The sequence below is a fragment of the Mytilus edulis genome, chromosome 5, assembly GCF_963676685.1.
Source record: "Mytilus edulis chromosome 5, xbMytEdul2.2, whole genome shotgun sequence".
In the NCBI taxonomy this organism is placed as follows: Eukaryota; Metazoa; Mollusca; class Bivalvia; order Mytilida; family Mytilidae; genus Mytilus; species Mytilus edulis.
Genome location: NC_092348.1, coordinates 30,161,719 through 30,168,616, shown reverse-complemented (window position 1 = coordinate 30,168,616; position 6,898 = coordinate 30,161,719). Strand labels below are relative to the sequence as shown.

The 6,898-nt window shown below is 31.1% G+C and overlaps 1 long non-coding RNA gene across 1 annotated transcript; it reads right to left on the bottom strand.

The window, feature by feature from the left end:
• Positions 1-1,009: 1,009 nt before the first annotated feature.
• Positions 1,010-5,078, bottom strand: LOC139523433 (uncharacterized). The gene is made up of 3 exons (XR_011664616.1): positions 4,961-5,078; positions 1,987-2,184; positions 1,010-1,193 (listed from the first exon to the last, which is right to left on the bottom strand). It is a non-coding gene; the product is annotated as an uncharacterized lncRNA (long non-coding RNA).
• Positions 5,079-6,898: the final 1,820 nt, after the last annotated feature.

The following is a 6,898-nucleotide window of genomic DNA, read 5'->3' as shown; positions in this document are numbered from 1 at the left end:
ACAATAGGAAAAATCTGAGACACAGTTTTGGAGGTCACACTGTGTTGTGCAAGAATCTATAAAATATTTTGGGATGCTATGAATAACAAAGAAGCTAAATTCATTCAAGTATGGACATCACAATATGGCAACTAATTACATAACAATTAATTATGTAAGAATTATGTCATAATGAAATTATCACAATTTGAAAGATTAATCCTTCTTCTTTCTTTTGGTGCCTCATTTATAAAATTTAAAGAAAGATGAGTGGAATTACATCAGTTTAAAGATGTCTGATTGGGGATGAAAATTCTTTGTATTGTGCTACCTTAAGCTGGATATATTATAAAGTATGTCAGGTTGAGATTATCTGGTATCGGTTGTGAAATTTTGGAACAATGTTGAGATTTTCTGTAAAGAAATCCTTCCAACTGGCTAATTGGCAATCAGGTACGACCAAAAACAAACTTATATAATTACAACATCATTACAGAGGGTTCATGAATTTTGACCGTCGTATCAAAGCGTGACAAGTCGTGCAAATTCGTTGGAGTTGTACCGATTGATATTTTAACATGGCTGTCAGTCTCATAACTTAAGCAATAACAAACAGTTCTCCGTGTTTATGGTGTAACTTTTAATGTTATCATATCTCTAAAAGTATCACAATGTAACCATCAATTTTTTTCTCAGTATAGATCAAGGTGATATAAGATAACTTCAAATGGAATGAGACTGTCGCGTCGACAGGGTAATTGTCTCCTGCTATAAATATATATCATGTTTTCTTTATATTGCCACGCTGCCTCAAATGTTTTCTTTTAGATATGGAGTTATTGAACAATTAAGTAAATCATATAATTATTAAAAATATTTAATATCGTTGGTTTTACTTTTATCACTATTCTCAAATTGCAAACTTTGTAGCTGACCTTTATTGTGTTATTTCCTCTTAGTCAGATTAAAGGCAAAATTAAGTCTGAAACTGTCAACAGAACATATCACATAAAGTGAAAAGATTGTACAATTCTTTGAAGGCAAATGATTTATTTTTCAAGTAACACAATATAATGTTTGGGAAGTAGAATTATGATTTACATGATATAAAGAAATATGACAAATACAGAAACGTTAATATAGAGACCAAATCCACCAATATGATTATAAAAGTTCTAGTCCGTTGTGTTACTGATCCTCTCATCTCTTTGCACCTGAAAAAAATAGTTGTCTTATTTAGAACGTACGTTTTGTGTGGTACTACAGTAAATCAGTTCACGGACGTTATATAAATACTATTACAGCAAATTCATATTAATAGTAAATAATGAAAGATTTGTGCATTCTGTAATGTCAAAATGTGCATTTGGTCAGAAAAATTCTACTGTTGACGATATTGCATGTCAAATTGATTATTCTATAGTAAAATTAAATTATCTTTTAATCGGAAAGATGATATATTTTTATTTTCGAAACATTTTAAATGTTATGAATGGTTTCAATTTGTTGAACTGAGAAACGGGATAATTATAAGATATAGTTCGATCACAATTGACATTTATCTAACTACTGCTATCCATCAAATTTGTCAACCGCACTCACGTCATTGTAAAATGTCAGTATGAAATGTAAACAAATAATATGCAATACAAAATGTTAAATACATCACACAAAATCTTTGTATGGCTTATTTACTGTTGTATTTTACTTTGTACGACAACAATGTTAATTTGATCTGGTTTTTTTTTTTTGGTTATTACGGCATATCTTAACTCCGCCATTTTGGGACTATATTGTTTCTTTAAAAAAAAACATATATAAAATGTTTTTGGTATATCAGGCAAAAAAACGACACTGTAATTCCGAGTCAATAGTTGGTTCAGGAAGGCTAATTACATACGTTTTATATATTTAACCCATGCATAAGTGTTTTAAACTGATTCTGTAGTTATTGTTCCTAAATCTTCAGACGTCATTTTCTTCGAGTCAACAAGATTAACTACTCACCCAGTGCATTCTTTTGGAAGTCGTCTGGTAGAACCGGGTCTACGCTTCCCAATTTGTTGCCGTTAGCATCTCTTTTGATTCTTTTGTCGTATGCATGCCGTCCACTGGCTGTTCCCGCTAAAACTGCCATCAACATCAACAGTATTGTGCACAGAATCTTGAATATTTTCATCTTGTTTGGGTTAACGTTGTATTTACCTAAATCGTATTAAAAAGAGTATTAAATATGATTTTCATGTGTGCAACACATTATTCTGGAATAATATTTATCATTGGGTTCACTCTGGATCAAAAGTTTGGAAAGCCAATTTAGTAGAAGAAATACAATGAATGTGTTGTTATACAGACAAATATCAATAAGGTACTTTCCTCAAATTGACCCCTATAAGTTTAGAATGTAGGACAGAAAGTCACAGGACAAAAAAGTTACAGAAAAAAAGTCACGGACAAAAAGTCACAATTCATTTTTTCTGATTATTTTCTTTGAATACAAAACACTTATTTCTACAAAAATATTTTTGTATTTCTCTTGAACTATTGTTACAGTATATAAACCAACTTTGTAAATAAAATTTATCAAAAAAATATGAAAGATGATAATTGTTAAAAAAAAAAAAGCAAAATGTCAAAGTGGCTTGGCACTTAAATGGCTTCATGATGCCAAGAAATTTTTCTTTTGCATGATTAAAATTAAATAAATCTTCATTTTTCAAGTATAATGACACATTTCCTAAACTTTTATATGAATATATGTATTCAAAAGTAAATATTTCAAGATATTTCTCTTATATGTTCAAACAATTGTCAACAGATTGTTTGTGACTTTTTGTCCTGTGACTTTCTGTCCGTTTACCTAAGTTTACTCCCACTGACAACAAACTTTAAATTGTGACGTTACACATTTTAAAATAATAAGAATGAAATAATTCAAAATATTGGGGGGAATATTTTGGCCGAGTTATAATTGATATGTAAAGAAAACTTCAGTGCATCGTCGTTTCCTGGGTGGTGAAAATGTTGGTCTTTTCGTTGAAATATTGTCTTTCTTAAAAATTGATTGACCTTATTTTCAAGTTCTGTTCGGTAAAAAAAAAAGTGCTGTCATTGACAAACACAACTAGATATTCATTTTTTTTAGAAAGGAATCTTGTTAAACATTTAAAGGTACTTTGGGTGTTTTCGAGTGTTTGTTTGTTGCAAACATAAATGTATATTTGTCTGACGTAAGTTACCTCACCATGAATGCCTTTAGCAATATGTAAATGTTTTTTGTCATTTAAGCTATTTGGTTGACATAATAAGGAGCCGGTTCTATGTAGTCCCTTCGAAATATTTGTTTTTATTCATTTCGAGACTGAGAGGGTTGGGTTTTTATGGGGTGTACATCACGTAAAGCTTTATCCATTATAATATTTGGTTATAAGTTGTGTTTCTTTATAATGCAAAACAGTACAGTTATCACAGACATTATGGTTATAAGTATCATTTGCTTCCCTTTCATCATCATTTTCAATTATAAAAGTCAGTAGAATATTTTCTTTATACAATGTGTAAATGAATATACAATCACGCCCGTTTGTGATTTAATACAGGCAAAAGCAGGCCCAACATGAGTCTTTTATTAGAACAGACATGACTGTGATACAGATGTAATTTTTCTAAAACTGGTTCAATGCTCGTAACAAGTAATGATGTTGACAATCAAAATCTATTGATCCCAAGAGGGCGTTGAAACGTGACTTAAGTGTGTAGCATTGTCATCAACTTTGACTTAAATTGCGAAATGAGTGATATAGCGTGATTTAGAAGTCGTTGCAACGGCGTTAAATCACTGGGTGAATCTTAAGGATGTACTAAGTCTTATGTTTGAAATTTTTAAAATCTTGAATTCAGTAAACTCGATACTTTTAATCAAAAGTTGGCTGTAAAAAATGGAAAACAACACGTTTTATAATTTATTGCGTCCGAGGCGCTTTTCTGGATTTACCTTCATCAGGAACGCTCAAAGCCAAACATTTGAAATCCGAAGATGTATAAGTACCGAAAATCGTTGAAGAGCTTTATGTCAAAAATACCTAAAATAAATAGCCAAATTCATCTAAAGCCAACTTTGCCTGAGGGAGTTGAAACCTTTGTAAAAATCATGTACATCGATTAAACTCAAATTCTCATATTTGATTTATATCATACTAAAGTGTATATCGAAATTATAAAAAGTCTTAAAAAAAAATAATTCGCAGGCATGGACTCGATAATATGTATCATCGTTTCGTGTGTATTTTAGTCTAGACGGCATCTAATTTACTACATCTTTGCTAACCAAGGGTTACGATCTACTTCGCTCCTCTCCAAGTGGATCGTTAACCTTGGATAGCGAAGATAAATTTACTATCGATCTATCCCCGAAGACTGCCGACGGTAATATGCACATAGAAATATACTTTAAAAACGCAACACATTGCGTTGATTCTATAGCCAACTCGTAGCTTGTGCCCCTAAAAACAAAATAAGATGAAAATATTGACAGGTTATGTAGCTCAGTCCTTTCAAAATATTACTTTTTTCAAATGGCATGAAAAGACTGACTCGGACTTTAACTTAATATTTGCATTGGTATTATTCATTTTGGGTCGCACATTGGAAGAAAAGAAAAAAATATGATCATATTTGGTTCAACCATCAATGAAAGTGATACATAATATCGAGCATTTGAATGTCCCTTTATTTTTTTAAAGACCTGTTATGAGCTTTTCGAGAACTTATAGGAAAAGAAAATGGATGTTATAGGGCAAAGGTTTTTACCTTGCATTTTATAAGGGGAAACAAAGAGTCATTACATTTGACAAAAAAACTCAACCTGAGGTACATACTTAACGTTCTAGAAAAAGAAAAAATTGAACAATCTATATATATCTTATTTAGATGTTTGCCATATTATTTATCTTCGTCAAAACTTAATATTTATTATATTTACCTTGTGATGTTTAACCTCACAGAGAAACACACTGCTTTATGGGACAAGTGGACTACGGTTGTTGTTATACAATTTCCATTGTGATTCAAAACAATTTTAAAAACAATTAGGAAGATAGTTATCACAACAGTAAATCTGTTTTTCGGTTTGTTTTTTAATAAACAAAAAAAGTATTGCATTTTTTCTTTTTAAATATTTTTTGTTGAGTGTGTGCCAAATTAACAAAATTGCATGTGCTTTAAAATTTAAAAAGTAAATGAAAATCAGATAAGAAGAAAGTAAATGTACTGAGTATAATTATTATCAAGAATTTTCTAATTTAAACTAAATTTAACATAATTAACATATTGGCTAAAGTGTCAAATTTGATCAAAGAAAACAATCTTCTTTTCTACTTTTTTATAAGGAAAAGGCAACTATTTTACCTGTGTGATATTGTTTTGTAGTTCTCGTATTATGAAGCATGTTCAAAAACGTCTTATACTTATTCAGTTTAAACTTTCACTCATCTTGTAAAAATGAAATGGATGTGTAGAGGTAATCATGAATACGACAGTAATCCAACGACACAAATGAACCAAACAGAACATAGTTATTATAACTTATTTCCAGAATGTGTTTTTAGAAAAATACAACAACTTAGAGCATTTTTTTTTCTATAAGAAGAGTTTGAAATTTTTTTGAAGCTCTTAGAAAACTATATTATCATTAAAATAGTTTTTGAAATCGACATTCCTCCCATTGATTAGTAAAGATTTTTAAAAATTTCGGCAACTGGAAATAATTTTCAAAAATCATTTTACTCACCGCAGTGACACAGATCTTTTATATCATTATTCTATGTTGCATGCATGATTTCAGGAAGGTTAATATAAGTTGTTAAACAAGAGTGCACACGCTGAAATGTCTCGCCATTGATATTATGTTGATAGTCCTAAGTATAAAGCTAAGCTTTATTACAACTGTCACATAAACTTAACATTAACCAAGATAACTAAACAAAGACCAATGAACCTTGAAAATGAGGTCAAGGTCAGATGAACCATGCCAGACAGACATGTACAGCTAACAATGCTTCTATACAACATATAAAGTTGACCTATTACTTATAGTTTAAGAAAAATAGACCAAAACACAAAAACTTAACACTGTGCAATGAACCATGAAAATGAGGTCACAGTCAAATAAAAGCTGCGTGACTGACATAAAGATCATAAAATATTTCCATACACCAAATATAGTTGACCTATGGCATATAGTATTAGATAAAAAGACCAAAACTCAAAAACTTAACTTTGACCACTGAACCATGAAAATGAGGTCAAGGTTACATGACATCTGCCCGCTAGACATGTTCACCTTACAATCATTGCATACAACAAATATAGTAGACCTATTGCATAAAGTATGAGAAAAACAGACCAAAACACAAAAATTTAACTATAACCACTGAACCATGAAAATGAGGTCAAGGTCAGATGACACCTGCCAGTTGGACATTACACCTTACAGTCCTTCCATACACCGAATATACTAGCCCTATTGTTTATAGTATTTGAGATATGGACTTGACCACCAAAACTTAACATTGATCACTGATCCATGAAATGAGGTCGAGGTCAAGTGAAAACTGTCTGACAGACATGAGGACCTTGCAAGGTACGCACATATCAAATATGGTTATCCTATTACTTATAATAAGAGAGAATTCAACATTACAAAAAATCTGAACTTTTCTTTCAAATGGTCACTGAACCATGAAAATGAGGTCAAGGACATTGGACATGTGACTGACGGAAACTTCGTAACATGAGGCATCTATATACAAAGTATGAAGCATCCAGGTCTTCCACCTTCTAAAATATAAAGCTTTTAAGAAGTGAGCTAACGCCGTCGCCGCCGGATCACTATCCCTATGTCGAGCTTTCTGCAACAAAA